A 19,100-nucleotide genomic window follows, 5' to 3' on the forward strand; every position below is an offset into this window, starting at 1 on the left:
GTGCAAAAGGTCAAACATTTGGGAGCGAGTGAGTCTGTCCCAGTTATACGCCCAGCGGTGGACCGTTGTGCCCTGACAGTCATCGTCACCCCCAAGCACACCAGAATCTTGGTTTTGAGTTTACCATACTCTTTGGCGTCATGCAGAGCCAAGTCATAGTAAGCCTTCTGGGGCTCCCCTGTCAAGTATGGTGCCAGCTCTTCGGCCCACTACTCTGGCGGAAGTTTCTCCCTCTCGGCGACCCTTTCAAACACGGTCAGGAAGGCCTCTATATCATCCCCTGGGTCATTTTCTGCAGGGCTCCCCTTACTGCCTTTCGGATGGAAAAATCGCCCACTGACCTTGTTGTTGGAGCTGTTGCTGAGCCACGCCTCTGCTAGCAAATCGATCTGCTGCTGTTGTCGGCGCTTATCCTGTTGGGCCTGCTGCTGGAGCTGCTGCATAAGCAATTTGGTGGTCTCCTGTTGCACCATCTGCTGTTAATGCTGTTTGCTGTGCCTGCAACAGATGCTTCAGCAGGTCCTCCATCTTGTCCGGTGTCTCTTGCTGGCTTGTGGCAGACTTCACCCAGGACATGCAATTTTTCTTATAGCAGTCACACGTTTCTACTGGGAACGCTGCCCGCATTCTCCACCAATTGTAGGGATTGTACTCACTCAGGTGCGATGTGAGGCAAACAGAAGGCAGGTTCCTTTAAATGTCCAGTACAGTTTATTGGCTTCATAAACTGGCCAGAAAGTAAAATGCAATCAGTCTTCAGTGCAGGCAAAAGTAAACAGTCCTTTTAGCAAAAGTCTCTGGTTAACCAACGCTGTGGTCATACAGGCTGGCATAGCATCCAGTACACAGCCTAGTCTGGAGACAACTACACACAAGAGGTCTTCTCCCTCCAGACACACAAACCATGTGCCAAACAACAGCCTCCATTATATAGGCTGTTTAATCACACTCAGAGGTGAGGTATGTGGGTTGCTGGACCCGCCCATCTCTCCTAGCAACCCATAACCCGTCTCCCAGGTGCAACAATTAGACCTCTTAGTGCATGCATGCACTAGAGAAATACTCCGGGTTACATCACAGAGACCAGCCATCTCTGTGATACATACCTCCCATCGACTACGAGACCATTAGCCACCTTACAGGAGATACATAGAACAGCTACAGATACATAGAACAGCTAGTAGAAACCAAATAGCAAACTTGTGTTTGGTCTCAATGCCTAGCAGGGGCCCGGCCGGATCTGATGGTGCCAAAACCGCCTCCCTAGGACCGTCCATTAAGGAGGGTAGAGGATTTAGGTCCAGCCCAAGGGGCGAGAGGGGAGCGACACCAAGGGGTTAAATGCTCATGTAAAGCATAGCCCAGTGCTTTTTTCTGGGGAGGTCACGACATATCATGTGGGGAGAAGTCCAGCAACAGAGAGGTCCGCAAGCCTCCCACGTGGCAGCCCCTCTCCGGCAAGCTAAGCCTTCCATCTGACTGGTAACTGTCTCATATTCTGCATACCTTTGTACTACCACTATTTGTACTTGCATATCTGACCATTGTATATATGTATAACCATTGTGTATATAGTGTATTGTCTAGTGTGTCCTTAAGGCGATAAAATATATAATTTAACCTTGGGCTGCTCTTTTATCTTGATCCACGAATCCACCCTTCCGTTTCTTGGTTTCATTTTCCATGCTACTGGGGTTAGTTTCAGGCCCGCTATAATTCTGTTAACAGACCGGGCTTATATCGAACAAGGAACTGGTGGCAGTCCTACTGGGCTCACCAAGGTTCTGCTTCACTAGTGGTAGTGAAAGAGGCCTCTCAGCCTGTCAGAAATGTGGGTGAGCGTGGTGCCACGTCAGCGACTGCATGGGCTCCATATCAGAGATATTCACATTTCTTCTGGAGCACAGTATGTGAAATCTCAGCTTGTAGTGCAACTGGGCGTTTCTCCAGAGTATCCTCTGGGGACATGCACTTTCACTCCACTCTCCCCTCACAGATGCTGCCAATCACAGCTCAGCTAGGAGGGAGAGCGGAAAGCCCACATCCCCAGGGGAGTCTCTGGTAAAACGCCCAGTGGGACTGCAAGCAGAGATTTCACGAGTTGCATACCAAAAGCAACAGATGTGAATATCTCTGCGATGGAGCACCACAAAAACAGAAAACAGTGGCAGAATCAGGAGGATTTTCACAAGGTATTTAACTATTTTTTTTTGTAGCAGAGGCATATTAAATGTATGGTGCAGTTTGTGTGACGCCCAGCTGCGCTTGGTATCACAGATACTGGAAGAGTGCATTGATGAATTCCTCCACAAGAGGCCCCCATAAACATTCACACATCTCCACCTTCCACCTCAGACCACCAGAGGGAGCCCGTTAGGGATATAAAGAGGGAAGGTGGAGCCAGGCAGTTCAGTCTGTTGAGAGAGTTCCTGCAGTATAGAAGCCTGAGAGAGGTCAGTCTGCAGTGGAGTACAGTCCAGACTCAGTTGTAGCTCAGAATAGGGAGCTTTAGGTGTGCCGGCGCCATAAGATCGGTGAAGCGCGGCAAGCTGCCGTTAGTGTGTATAGCCTAGTGAGGGCCCGAGTAGGCCGAAGGTGAGTGGAGAGTTAGTACATAGGGGGCAGAGGAGCTTAACCAGCTCACCCCGAAGCAGTTACCGGACACCGGGTCCGAAGCTTACCAGGATCTCTATGACGCAGTAAGGCATAACCGGAATCCCTGGAGAACTACAGGTCCCAGGATCGCTAAAGTGCTGATACATAACAGAGCCAGGAGACACATAGGTCCCGTAAGCTGGGAGCGTGCACTCCAAGAGAAGGCCCAACCACAACGTCAGCCAGCGCAGGACAGAGACAAAGTTAGGCCTAGCTCCAGGCAGGTCAGAAACTTACTACGCAGAGGCAAGAAACAGGAGGCCCTACACCCGCTCATTGGGGAGGATCCTGATATGCACCCTTCACCCTACAGTGCTCCAGGACGTGCCTGAATTTCCATCAGTAAAAGGTACTGAAGTGACTATCGTGTGTGTCCCTGTTCTTGCTCTGACCCGGCTGGGTCTCGCCTGTCCTGCATCCCCCTCTCCATACACTGCCCTGAGGCCTAGCTCTACCTGTGGGGAGCTATACCATCGAGCTGCCTTATCACCGGCCTCAGTGGACTGCGCAGCGCTGGTGATTCTCACCAGAAACCACAGGTGGCGTCACGAACTTTCATAAAAATAACAAACCTATTATCCCAGTATAATATCCACCCTTTTAAAGAGTGACCCCAGGGTACGGGCCCGGGAGCCGACCACCGCGACATCCCTAAGGCCAAGGCCCGGGTTCCGAGTAATCCCCATCCCCTGGGCTGGTCATTTGCATGTCAGATGACAGCCAAGTCCATATATAGATTAAAGTGTATAAATACCATTAATTAATGAGTCAAAATACTTTTTTTTTCTGTTGCGGATATTTTAACACGGGGGTCCTCAAACTACAGCACGTGGGCCACATGCGGCCCGCCGAGGATTTTTATCCGGCCCGCCGGGTGTTTTTGTCGCCGCCGCCTGTCCTGCTTAGCAGACGACAGTTCAATGTCGGCGGGCCCTGTAATCGTGCGAGGAACGACGAGGCGGCGAGTAAAGGCAATGCGCTGCCTCTCCAGAAGACTTGCGGCCCTCCGTATACAGCACAGACGACGTGATGACGTCACACGCCGGTGCCAGAAGTAGACGGAATCGAGCGGGCGCCTATTCAGAGCAGTGGGATACATAGGTGAGTACTGGTATTTTTTTTATTTTTAATGGTGGGTCCGGTCTTAATGCTGCCTATTGGGGACATTTACCTGCCTATTGAGGACCTATGCTGCCTATTGGGGACATTTACCTGCCTATTGAGGACCTATGCTGCCTATTGGGGACATTTACCTGCCTATTGGGGACATTTACCTGCCTATTGAGGACCTATGCTGCCTATTGGGGACATTTACCTGCCTATTGAGGACCTATGCTGCCTATTGGGGACATTTACCTGCCTATTGGAGACCTATGCTGCCTATTGGGGACATTTACCTGCCTATTGGAGACCTATGCTGCCTATTGGGGACATTTACCTGCCTATTGGAGACCTATGCTGCCTATTGGGGACATTTACCTGCCTATTGGAGACCTATGCTGCCTATTGGGGACATTTACCTGCCTATTGGAGACCAATGCTGCCTATTGGGAACATTTACCTGCCTATTGAGGACCTATGCTGCCTATTGGGGACATTTACCTGTCTATTGAGGACCTATGCTGCCTATTGGGGACATTTACCTGCCTATTGGGGACATTTACCTGCCCATTGAGGACCTATGCTGCCTATTGGGGACATTTACCTGCCTATTGGAGACCTATGCTGCCTATTGGGGACATTTACCTGCCTATTGGAGACCTATGCTGCCTATTGGGGACATTTACCTGCCTATTGGAGACCTATGCTGCCTATTGGGAACATTTACCTGCCTATTGAGGACCTATGCTGCCTATTGGGGACATTTACCTGCCTATTGAGGACATATGCTGCCTATTGGGGACATTTACCTGCTTATTGGGGACCTATTCTGCCTATTGGGGACATTTACATGCCTATTGAGGACCTATGCTGCCTATTGGGGACATTTACCTGCCTATTGGGGACATTTACCTGCCTATTGAGGACCTATGCTGCCTATTGGGGACATTTACCTGCCTATTGAGGACCTATGCTGCCTATTGGGGACATTTACCTGCCTATTGGGGATATTTACCTGCCTATTGAGGACCTATGCTGCCTATTGGGGACATTTACCTGCCTATTGGAGACCTATGCTGCCTATTGGGGACATTTACCTGCCTATTGGAGACCTATGCTGCCTATTGGGGACATTTACCTGCCTATTGGAGACCTATGCTGCCTATTGGGGATATTTACCTGCCTATTGGGGACATTTACCTGCCTATTGAGGACCTATGCTGCCTATTGGGGACATTTACCTGCCTATTGAGGACCTATGCTGCCTATTGGGGACATTTACCTGCCTATTGGGGATATTTACCTGCCTATTGGGGATATTTACCTGCCTATTGGGGACATTTACCTGCCTATTGGGGACCTATGCTGCCTATTGGGGACATTTACCTGCCTATTGAGGACCTATGCTGCCTATTGGGGACATTTACCTGCCTATTGAGGACCTATGCTGCCTATTGGGGATATTTACCTGCCTATTGGGGACATTTACCTGCCTATTGAGGACCTATGCTGCCTATTGGGGACATTTACCTGCCTATTGAGGACCTATGCTGCCTATTGGGGACATTTACCTGCCTATTGGGGACATTTACCTGCCTATTGAGGACCTATGCTGCCTATTGGGGACATTTACCTGCCTATTGAGGACCTATGCTGCCTATTGGGGACATTTACCTGCCTATTGGGGATATTTACCTGCCTATTGAGGACCTATGCTGCCTATTGGGGACATTTACCTGCCTATTGGAGACCTATGCTGCCTATTGGGGACATTTACCTGCCTATTGGAGACCTATGCTGCCTATTGGGGACATTTACCTGCCTATTGGAGACCTATGCTGCCTATTGGGAACATTTACCTGCCTATTGAGGACCTATGCTGCCTATTGGGGACATTTACCTGTCTATTGAGGACCTATGCTGCCTATTGGGGACATTTACCTGCCTATTGGGGACATTTACCTGCCTATTGAGGACCTATGCTGCCTATTGGGGACATTTACCTGCCTATTGGAGACCTATGCTGCCTATTGGGGACATTTACCTGCCTATTGGAGACCTATGCTGCCTATTGGGGACATTTACCTGCCTTTTGGAGACCTATGCTGCCTATTGGGGACATTTACCTGCCTATTGGAGACCTATGCTGCCTATTGGGAACATTTACCTGCCTATTGAGGACCTATGCTGCCTATTGGGGACATTTACCTGCCTATTGAGGACATATGCTGCCTATTGGGGACATTTACCTGCTTATTGGGGACCTATTCTGCCTATTGGGGACATTTACATGCCTATTGAGGACCTATGCTGCCTATTGGGGACATTTACCTGCCTATTGGGGACATTTACCTGCCTATTGGGGACATTTACCTGCCTATTGGGGACCTATGCTGCCTATTGGGGACATTTACCTGCCTATTGGGGACCTATGCTGCCTATTGGGGACATTTACCTGCCTATTGGAGACCTATGCTGCCTATTGGGGACATTTACCTGCCTATTGAGGACATATGCTGCCTATTGGGGACATTTACCTGCTTATTGGGGACCTATTCTGCCTATTGGGGACATTTACATGCCTATTGAGGACCTATGCTGCCTATTGGGGACATTTACCTGCCTATTGGGGACATTTACCTGCCTATTGAGGACCTATGCTGCCTATTGGGGACATTTACCTGCCTATTGAGGACCTATGCTGCCTATTGGGGACATTTACCTGCCTATTGGGGATATTTACCTGCCTATTGAGGACCTATGCTGCCTATTGGGGACATTTACCTGCCTATTGGAGACCTATGCTGCCTATTGGGGACATTTACCTGCCTATTGGAGACCTATGCTGCCTATTGGGGACATTTACCTGCCTATTGGAGGCCTATGCTGCCTATTGGGGATATTTACCTGCCTATTGGAGACCTATGCTGCCTATTGGGAACATTTACCTGCCTATTGAGGACCTATGCTGCCTATTGGGGACATTTACCTGTCTATTGAGGACCTATGTTGCCTATTGGGGACATTTACCTGCCTATTGGGGACATTTACCTGCCTATTGAGGACCTATGCTGCCTATTGGGGACATTTACCTGCCTATTGGAGACCTATGCTGCCTATTGGGGACATTTACCTGCCTATTGGAGACCTATGCTGCCTATTGGGGACATTTACCTGCCTTTTGGAGACCTATGCTGCCTATTGGGGACATTTACCTGCCTATTGGAGACCTATGCTGCCTATTGGGAACATTTACCTGCCTATTGAGGACCTATGCTGCCTATTGGGGACATTTACCTGCCTATTGAGGACATATGCTGCCTATTGGGGACATTTACCTGCTTATTGGGGACCTATTCTGCCTATTGGGGACATTTACATGCCTATTGAGGACCTATGCTGCCTATTGGGGACATTTACCTGCCTATTGAGGACATATGCTGCCTATTGGGGACATTTACCTGCTTATTGGGGACTTATTCTGCCTATTGGGGACATTTACATGCCTATTGAGGACCTATGCTGCCTATTGGGGACATTTACCTGCCTATTGGGGACATTTACCTGCCTATTGGGGACCTATGCTGCCTATTGGGGACATTTACCTGCCTATTGGGGACCTATGCTGCCTATTGGGGACATTTACCTGCCTATTGGAGACCTATGCTGCCTATTGGGAACATTTACCTGCCTATTGAGGACCTATGCTGCCTATTGGGGACATTTACCTGCCTATTGAGGACATATGCTGCCTATTGGGGACATTTACCTGCTTATTGGGGACCTATTCTGCCTATTGGGGACATTTACATGCCTATTGAGGACCTATGCTGCCTATTGGGGACATTTACCTGCCTATTGGGGACATTTACCTGCCTATTGGGGACCTATGCTGCCTATTGGGGACATTTACCTGCCTATTGGGGACCTATGCTGCCTATTGGGAACATTTACCTGCCTATTGAAATACCGGTTGATTTAACTTTACTTGTTCTTCATTTTAAATATTGTATTTGTTCCCGTTTTGTTTTTTTACTTCAAAATAAGATATGTGCAGTGTGCATAGGAATTTGTTCATAGTTTTTTTTAAAACTATATTCCGGCCCTCCAATGGTCTGAGGGACAGTGAACTGGCCCCCTGTTTAAAAAGTTTGAGATTTACCTGCCTATTGGAGGCCTATGCTGCCTATTGGGGATATTTACCTGCCTATTGGAGACCTATGCTGCCTATTGGGAACATTTACCTGCCTATTGAGGACCTATGCTGCCTATTGGGGACATTTACCTGTCTATTGAGGACCTATGTTGCCTATTGGGGACATTTACCTGCCTATTGGGGACATTTACCTGCCTATTGAGGACCTATGCTGCCTATTGGGGACATTTACCTGCCTATTGGAGACCTATGCTGCCTATTGGGGACATTTACCTGCCTATTGGAGACCTATGCTGCCTATTGGGGACATTTACCTGCCTTTTGGAGACCTATGCTGCCTATTGGGGACATTTACCTGCCTATTGGAGACCTATGCTGCCTATTGGGAACATTTACCTGCCTATTGAGGACCTATGCTGCCTATTGGGGACATTTACCTGCCTATTGAGGACATATGCTGCCTATTGGGGACATTTACCTGCTTATTGGGGACCTATTCTGCCTATTGGGGACATTTACATGCCTATTGAGGACCTATGCTGCCTATTGGGGACATTTACCTGCCTATTGAGGACATATGCTGCCTATTGGGGACATTTACCTGCTTATTGGGGACCTATTCTGCCTATTGGGGACATTTACCTGCCTATTGGAGACCTATGCTGCCTATTGGGGACATTTACCTGCCTATTGGAGACCTATGCTGCCTATTGGGAACATTTACCTGCCTATTGAGGACCTATGCTGCCTATTGGGGACATTTACCTGCCTATTGAGGACATATGCTGCCTATTGGGGACATTTACCTGCTTATTGGGGACCTATTCTGCCTATTGGGGACATTTACATGCCTATTGAGGACCTATGCTGCCTATTGGGGACATTTACCTGCCTATTGTGGACATTTACCTGCCTATTGAGGACCTATGCTGCCTATTGGGGACATTTACCTGCCTATTGAGGACCTATGCTGCCTATTGGGGACATTTACCTGCCTATTGGGGATATTTACCTGCCTATTGAGGACCTATGCTGCCTATTGGGGACATTTACCTGCCTATTGGAGACCTATGCTGCCTATTGGGGACATTTACCTGCCTATTGGAGACCTATGCTGCCTATTGGGGACATTTACCTGCCTATTGGAGACCTATGCTGCCTATTGGGGATATTTACCTGCCTATTGGGGACATTTACCTGCCTATTGAGGACCTATGCTGCCTATTGGGGACATTTACCTGCCTATTGAGGACCTATGCTGCCTATTGGGGACATTTACCTGCCTATTGGGGATATTTACCTGCCTATTGGGGATATTTACCTGCCTATTGGGGACATTTACCTGCCTATTGGGGACCTATGCTGCCTATTGGGGACATTTACCTGCCTATTGAGGACCTATGCTGCCTATTGGGGACATTTACCTGCCTATTGAGGACCTATGCTGCCTATTGGGGATATTTACCTGCCTATTGGGGACATTTACCTGCCTATTGAGGACCTATGCTGCCTATTGGGGACATTTACCTGCCTATTGAGGACCTATGCTGCCTATTGGGGACATTTACCTGCCTATTGGGGACATTTACCTGCCTATTGAGGACCTATGCTGCCTATTGGGGACATTTACCTGCCTATTGAGGACCTATGCTGCCTATTGGGGACATTTACCTGCCTATTGGGGATATTTACCTGCCTATTGAGGACCTATGCTGCCTATTGGGGACATTTACCTGCCTATTGGAGACCTATGCTGCCTATTGGGGACATTTACCTGCCTATTGGAGACCTATGCTGCCTATTGGGGACATTTACCTGCCTATTGGAGACCTATGCTGCCTATTGGGAACATTTACCTGCCTATTGAGGACCTATGCTGCCTATTGGGGACATTTACCTGTCTATTGAGGACCTATGCTGCCTATTGGGGACATTTACCTGCCTATTGGGGACATTTACCTGCCTATTGAGGACCTATGCTGCCTATTGGGGACATTTACCTGCCTATTGGAGACCTATGCTGCCTATTGGGGACATTTACCTGCCTATTGGAGACCTATGCTGCCTATTGGGGACATTTACCTGCCTTTTGGAGACCTATGCTGCCTATTGGGGACATTTACCTGCCTATTGGAGACCTATGCTGCCTATTGGGAACATTTACCTGCCTATTGAGGACCTATGCTGCCTATTGGGGACATTTACCTGCCTATTGAGGACATATGCTGCCTATTGGGGACATTTACCTGCTTATTGGGGACCTATTCTGCCTATTGGGGACATTTACATGCCTATTGAGGACCTATGCTGCCTATTGGGGACATTTACCTGCCTATTGGGGACATTTACCTGCCTATTGGGGACATTTACCTGCCTATTGGGGACCTATGCTGCCTATTGGGGACATTTACCTGCCTATTGGGGACCTATGCTGCCTATTGGGGACATTTACCTGCCTATTGGAGACCTATGCTGCCTATTGGGGACATTTACCTGCCTATTGAGGACATATGCTGCCTATTGGGGACATTTACCTGCTTATTGGGGACCTATTCTGCCTATTGGGGACATTTACATGCCTATTGAGGACCTATGCTGCCTATTGGGGACATTTACCTGCCTATTGGGGACATTTACCTGCCTATTGAGGACCTATGCTGCCTATTGGGGACATTTACCTGCCTATTGAGGACCTATGCTGCCTATTGGGGACATTTACCTGCCTATTGGGGATATTTACCTGCCTATTGAGGACCTATGCTGCCTATTGGGGACATTTACCTGCCTATTGGAGACCTATGCTGCCTATTGGGGACATTTACCTGCCTATTGGAGACCTATGCTGCCTATTGGGGACATTTACCTGCCTATTGGAGGCCTATGCTGCCTATTGGGGATATTTACCTGCCTATTGGAGACCTATGCTGCCTATTGGGAACATTTACCTGCCTATTGAGGACCTATGCTGCCTATTGGGGACATTTACCTGTCTATTGAGGACCTATGTTGCCTATTGGGGACATTTACCTGCCTATTGGGGACATTTACCTGCCTATTGAGGACCTATGCTGCCTATTGGGGACATTTACCTGCCTATTGGAGACCTATGCTGCCTATTGGGGACATTTACCTGCCTATTGGAGACCTATGCTGCCTATTGGGGACATTTACCTGCCTTTTGGAGACCTATGCTGCCTATTGGGGACATTTACCTGCCTATTGGAGACCTATGCTGCCTATTGGGAACATTTACCTGCCTATTGAGGACCTATGCTGCCTATTGGGGACATTTACCTGCCTATTGAGGACATATGCTGCCTATTGGGGACATTTACCTGCTTATTGGGGACCTATTCTGCCTATTGGGGACATTTACATGCCTATTGAGGACCTATGCTGCCTATTGGGGACATTTACCTGCCTATTGAGGACATATGCTGCCTATTGGGGACATTTACCTGCTTATTGGGGACTTATTCTGCCTATTGGGGACATTTACATGCCTATTGAGGACCTATGCTGCCTATTGGGGACATTTACCTGCCTATTGGGGACATTTACCTGCCTATTGGGGACCTATGCTGCCTATTGGGGACATTTACCTGCCTATTGGGGACCTATGCTGCCTATTGGGGACATTTACCTGCCTATTGGAGACCTATGCTGCCTATTGGGAACATTTACCTGCCTATTGAGGACCTATGCTGCCTATTGGGGACATTTACCTGCCTATTGAGGACATATGCTGCCTATTGGGGACATTTACCTGCTTATTGGGGACCTATTCTGCCTATTGGGGACATTTACATGCCTATTGAGGACCTATGCTGCCTATTGGAGACATTTACCTGCCTATTGGGGACATTTACCTGCCTATTGGGGACCTATGCTGCCTATTGGGGACATTTACCTGCCTATTGGGGACCTATGCTGCCTATTGGGAACATTTACCTGCCTATTGAAATACCGGTTGATTTAACTTTACTTGTTCTTCATTTTAAATATTGTATTTGTTCCCGTTTTGTTTTTTTACTTCAAAATAAGATATGTGCAGTGTGCATAGGAATTTGTTCATAGTTTTTTTTAAAACTATATTCCGGCCCTCCAATGGTCTGAGGGACAGTGAACTGGCCCCCTGTTTAAAAAGTTTGAGATTTACCTGCCTTTTGGAGACCTATGCTGCCTATTGGGGATATTTACCTGCCTATTGAGGACCTATGCTGCCTATTGGGGACATTTACCTGTCTATTGAGGACCTATGTTGCCTATTGGGGACATTTACCTGCCTATTGGGGACATTTACCTGCCTATTGAGGACCTATGCTGCCTATTGGGGACATTTACCTGCCTATTGGAGACCTATGCTGCCTATTGGGGACATTTACCTGCCTATTGGAGACCTATGCTGCCTATTGGGGACATTTACCTGCCTTTTGGAGACCTATGCTGCCTATTGGGGACATTTACCTGCCTATTGGAGACCTATGCTGCCTATTGGGAACATTTACCTGCCTATTGAGGACCTATGCTGCCTATTGGGGACATTTACCTGCCTATTGAGGACATATGCTGCCTATTGGGGACATTTACCTGCTTATTGGGGACCTATTCTGCCTATTGGGGACATTTACATGCCTATTGAGGACCTATGCTGCCTATTGGGGACATTTACCTGCCTATTGAGGACATATGCTGCCTATTGGGGACATTTACCTGCTTATTGGGGACCTATTCTGCCTATTGGGGACATTTACATGCCTATTGAGGACCTATGCTGCCTATTGGGGACATTTACCTGCCTATTGGGGACATTTACCTGCCTATTGGGGACCTATGCTGCCTATTGGGGACATTTACCTGCCTATTGGGGACCTATGCTGCCTATTGGGGACATTTACCTGCCTATTGGAGACCTATGCTGCCTATTGGGAACATTTACCTGCCTATTGAGGACCTATGCTGCCTATTGGGGACATTTACCTGCCTATTGAGGACATATGCAGCCTATTGGGGACATTTACCTGCTTATTGGGGACCTATTCTGCCTATTGGGGACATTTACATGCCTATTGAGGACCTATGCTGCCTATTGGGGACATTTACCTGCCTATTGGGGACATTTACCTGCCTATTGGGGACCTATGCTGCCTATTGGGGACATTTACCTGCCTATTGGGGACCTATGCTGCCTATTGGGAACATTTACCTGCCTATTGAAATACCGGTTGATTTAACTTTACTTGTTCTTCATTTTAAATATTGTATTTGTTCCCGTTTTGTTTTTTTACTTCAAAATAAGATATGTGCAGTGGCATAGGAATTTGTTCATAGTTTTTTTTAAAACTATATTCCGGCCCTCCAATGGTCTGAGGGACAGTGAACTGGCCCCCTGTTTAAAAAGTTTGAGGACCCCTGTTTTAACATATGACAAGCCTTACATGATGTTACGAGGCTTCGCAATTTGTTTAGCGGACATTTAGTTGTTTTATTATTCAGTATGATTTTTTTTTTTTTTTTCTACGTTTTTTATGCTGTCAGAAGAGATCTTTTTGGCACTTGATTGTTTAAAAGGGATTGTCTCAACATGACAAATGGTAAAACAAATTGCAAGTTACTTGGAAAAGTAAGCAACTTTGCAATTTATCAGTTCTGAAAAATCCATTCTGTTCTGAAGAACAGGGGGATTTTCAATTTCATAGTTTACTCCTCGTTGCTTACGTTACCGGCCACTAGGTGCAGGCGGTCACAGTGGTTGGTCTCCTAGGCAAAGAGCTTGTACTTGCAAACCCCGGATCCCATCAAATTCAGTGATCCTGACCTCATCCAATGCTGCCTTTGATTGCAGCATAGAAAAGTGCACAATTTGGACCGGAGTAGCATCCATGTCGCTGATTTGAACTGTCAATGTTTAAAAACGCACCGTTCCCACGACAAGCAGGAAACCCGGAGGCAGGGGGAGCAGTGTTCTCCTGATAAATGATCTTGTGAACAATTCTTTAATAGATTAATATTTTTTTCCCCTAAAACTGGAAGATTCAGAATCATGGAGAATTATTATTCTTACCTTTAAGAGTGGAGAACTTCCAAGAATGCAAATAAAATGTGCGGCTTTCACTGCTGATCTCCGTTCAGTTTGGAAACAAGAGACGAATTATCACTGCACTACAACCAAATTGGTTCAGAGACGAAAACAGTTGAATTCAACTAATTTTGTGGTGCCGAAAACTAATATGATGCTTAAATTTGCTGATTGGCTCTAATTTTCAAGAACCAGTGGAGGTTGTAATTACTTATGACACCAGTCGTGCAGGCTTATAGAAAAATTGCGTCTTTATTATTTCATCACCATTATTTCATTGTTAGTAGCTAGTCTATGACATCATCTGTGAAGAGCATGGGGGGATCTGATGGCAGCTACAAGCTGCAAAGAAGGGATTCACACCCCACCAGCTAGCTAGTATGCAAACTCCTACATGAAGACCCCCTGTGGATCCAAGCCATGCGGTCTAACTCCTTTGTTCAGACAGCTAGGATTTCATAAGGAGACTATGGACTTATCGTACGCCCTAGCCACACACTGGTTACATTTCTGAGATCCCCAGAACATGGCGAACACCCACCTGGGTCTCGACTCGTTCTTGCATCCATATGGAGTGTATGGAGATACATAGAACAGCTAATAGAAACCAAATAGCAAAGCTGAGTTTGGTCTCAAGGCCTAGTAGGGAATATAGGTCAAACCCAGGGGGCGGGAGGGGAGTGACACCAAGGGGTTAAATGCTCGTGGAAAGCAAGGTTCACTGCTTTTTTCTGGGGAGGTCACGAGGACATATCGTGGGGGAGAAGCCCTCTTACTTGGTCTCACGGGTGGATACACAAAGTCCAACTGCTTTCTGTGTGAGTGGGATAGTCGTGTAAGAGAATATCACTACAATAAAATAGACTGGCCTCTCCGACATTCACTTCAGCCAGGGAGTAAAAATGTCCGGCATCCAGCACTTGTTGACCCACATAAGATTCTGTTACCACCATTGCATATCATGTTGGGCTTAATGAAGAACTTTGTAAAGACAATGGATAAAAATGCAAAAGCATCAAGTATCTCATTGTTACATTTCCAAGGTTGAGTGAACCAAAGATAAAGGAAGGAGTCTACATTGGACCTCAGATTTGTAAGCTTCTTCAAGACGAGGAGTTTCTCCATTTGTTGCAGGGCAAGGAAAACGCTGCATGGGTAGTGTTCACATTAGTGGTGGGGACTCAAGAGCAGATAACTATGAAGAGTTGGTGGAAAATCTCAAAACATATGACGATCTTGGCTGTAACATGTCCTTAAAGATTAATTTCTTACGTTCACATGTAGACTCTCTTCCACCAAACTGCGGAGCAGTGAGCGACGAGTACGGTGAGAGATTTCACCAAGATATAGTGTCTATGGAGAAAAGAGGTCAAGGAAAATGGAATCCATCAATGCTTGCAGATTACTGCTGGACAATTGTAAGACATGATTTCATGCCGGAGTACAAGAAACAAGCAAAAAAAGAGTCGTCACTGAATGAGGAGCAAATGTTATAGAGCAATTCCTGTAACTTTATAATTCGCAATAGTGTTTAGACATGTTTTACTTATTTGAATTGTTACTAAGTTTCCTCTAAATAAATATCAGAAAATTGGAAGAACAAAATATTCTGCATCTTTATATTTGCAAAAATAATAATATTTCAAAGTAATGAAACTTTTATGAATTAATTATATGTAGCATTAAAAGGACAACTCTTTGATATCATAGAAACAAGAGACAAGTAAAAAAAAAAAATCACTAAGAAACGGCTCATTTCATAACTGAACCTGACAACTTTTGAAAATATGTAGAACAGTGTTATCAGAATAGTCATTTAATGTGATTTTTTTTTTAAAGCAATGCATTCATTTTATTTATATAAAAAAGGTCTCACCTCGGAAAATTGTAACTAAGAAAATTTCATATTACTCTAGGTAAAGTCTAGAATCTGGAATGAAAAAATAAAACTTGACATGAAAATACATTTAATTTAGCGTTCTATACATAAAAACTACATAAATGTCTGCACCGCATTGTACGGGCCGTGGCCATATGTTATATAGTGTGTTCTGAGAGCTTTTTGAAAATTTATAGAAATGTTCCTTCTCTTCACCAGAGTAAATGTACGGTATCATTACGCGTACTTTACATAAAGAGAACGGATTAGATCCCAGCTAAAAGTACCTTGATTGCTCTTTACAATCCAATAGAAAATCTCCTCATTGTCACTTCACTTCTTGACTGATGTCGTAGTCACCGAGGGCTGGGAAAGGCTGCTGCGCCCTCTAGTGGGCGCTGGCTGCAAATACAGGGGCAAAGGAAAAGGTCACATTTCATTAAAGGAAATGAATTGTCAGAAATCTATTGGTTTAAAGATATTTTTAACGTTAAAAATATACATTTTTTATTTTAGGTATATATGATATGTACATATATATATATATATATATATATATATATATATGTATATATAATATATACTGTATATATACAGTACAGACCAAAAGTTTGGACACACCTTCTCATTTAAAGATTTTTCTGTATTTTCATTAACACATGTGGAATTATATACTTAACAAAAAAGTGTGAAACAACTGAAAATATGTCATATTCTAGGTCCTTTAAAGTTGCCACCTTTGGCTTTGATGACTGCTTTGCACACTCTTGGCATTCTCTTGATGAGCTTCAAGAGGTAGTCACCAGAAATGGTCTTCCAACAATCTTGAAGGAGTTCCCAGAGATGCTTAGCACTTGTTGGCCCTTTTGCCTTCACTCTGCGGTCCAGCTCACCCCAAACCATCTCGATTGGGTTTAGGTCTGGTGACTGTGGAGGCCAGGTCATCTGGCGTAGCACCCCATCACTCTCCTTCTTGGTCAAATAGCCCTTACACAGCCTGGAGATGTGTTTGGGGTCATTGTCCTGTTGAAAAATAAATGATGGTCCAACTAAACGCAAACCGGATGGAATAGCATGCCGCTGCAAGATGCTGTGGTAGCCATGCTGGTTCAGTATGCCTTCAATTTTGAATAAATCCCCAACAGTGTCACCAGCAAAGCATCCCCACACCATCACACCTCCTCCTCCATGCTTCACGGTAGGAACCAGGCATGTAGAGTCCATCCGTTCACCTTTTCTGCGTCGCACAAAGACACGGTGGTTGGAACCAAAGATCTCAAATTTGGACTCATTAGACCAAAGCACAGATTTCCAGTGGTCTAATGTCCATTCCTTGTGTTCTTTAGCCCAAACAAGTCTCTTCTGCTTGTTGCCTGTCCTTAGCAGTGGTTTCCTAGCAGCTATTTTACCATGAAGGCCTGCTGCACAAAGTCTCCTCTTAACAGTTGTTGTAGAGATGTGTCTGCTGCTAGAACTCTGTGTGGCATTGACCTGGTCTCTAATCTGAGCTGCTGTTAACCTGCGATTTCTGAGGCTGGTGACTCGGATAAACTTATCCTCAGAAGCACAGGTGACTCTTGGTCTTCCTTTCCTGGCGCGGTCCTCATGTGAGCCAGTTTTTTTGTAGTGTTTGATGGTTTTTACAACTGCACTTTCGGACACTTTCAAAGTTTTCCCAATTTTTCGGACTGACTGACCTTCATTTCTTAAAGTAATGATGGCCACTCGTTTTTCTTTACTTAGCTGCTTTTTTCTTGACATAATACAAATTCTAACAGTCTATTCAGTAGGACTATCAGCTGTGTATCCACCTGACTTCTGCACAACACAACTGATGGTCCCAATCCCATTTATAAGGCAAGAAATCCCACTTATTAAACCTGACAGGGCACACCTGTGAAGTGAAAACCATTTCCGGTGACTACCTCTTGAAGCTCATCAAGAGAATGCCAAGAGTGTGCAAAGCAGTCATCAAAGCAAAAGGTGGCTACTTTGAAGAACCTAGAATATAAGACATATTTTCAGTTGTTTCACACTTTTTTGTTAAGTATATAATTCCACATGTGTTAATTCATAGTTTTGATGTCTTCAGTCTGAATGTACAATTTTCATAGTCATGAAAATACAGAAAAATCTTTAAATGAGGTGTGTCCAAACTTTTGGTCTTTACTGTATATATGTATATATGCAGGTGTGCAAAAATTGCTGAGCACAGAAATAAATGTTAATAGATTATTTTTATCAATAAAATGCAAAGTGAATGAACAAAAGATAAATCTAAATCACATCAATATCTGGTGTGACCTCCATTTGCCTTCATCAGCTCTTCTAGGTACTCACACACAGTTTTTGAAGGAACTCAGCAGGAGGTTGTTCTAAACATCTTGGAGAACTAACCCCAGATCTTCTGTGGATGAGACTTGTGCGGATCCTTCTGTCTCTTCATGTGATCTCAGACTGACTGGATGATGTGAGATCAGGGCTCTATGGGGCTGAATCATCACTTCCAGGACTCCTTATTCTTCTTTACACTGAAAATAGTTCTTGACGACCTTGACTGAATGTTTGGGGTTGTAGTCCTGCTGCAACAGAAATTGTAAAGTGTAAAGAAGAACAAAGAATCCTGGAAGATGAAGAGATAGAAGGATTTGTGGAAGCCGACATCCACAGAAGATCTGTGGTTAGTTTTCCAAGACGTTTGGAACAACCTCCCTACTGAGTTTTTTCAAAACCTAAGTGTAAATGTAGAGGAATTGGTGCTGTTTTGAAGGCAAATGGTGAATGAAATATTGATTTTATTTAGATTTCTCTTTTGTTCATTCATAAAAAAAACTATAAACACTTCTTACTTTGCAGCATTTTTTCCCACCTGCCTAAAGCATTTGCACAGTACTGTATACATTTTATTTATGTTAGGTTTCAATGTTACTGAACCTGACTAAACTTCTCCAAGTGCTCATATAGATAGGAAAGAGTGGTGAAAAAGTGATACAAACGCAAATCCGCCATTGTATGCTTCTATAGATTTTTTTTTATACATAAGTGGCTTAAAAAATTCTGGAGTTTGTAAAAAAACAAACAACAAAAAAAAAAAATAATTTGGACTGTGTGGATATTTTCTGAGACCCAAACTGTGTGAGGGCTTGGTGTTTTCATGCCGACTTGTCATCAGAGATTGAAAGCTGCATTTAAGAAAGATAAACAGCAGTGATCTGAGTAAACTCCGGTCG

This window comes from Phyllobates terribilis, unplaced genomic scaffold (genome assembly GCF_046119375.1).
Source record: "Phyllobates terribilis strain yellow unplaced genomic scaffold, ASM4611937v1 Scaffold_7__3_contigs__length_470593459, whole genome shotgun sequence".
NCBI classification, from domain to species: Eukaryota; Metazoa; Chordata; class Amphibia; order Anura; family Dendrobatidae; genus Phyllobates; species Phyllobates terribilis.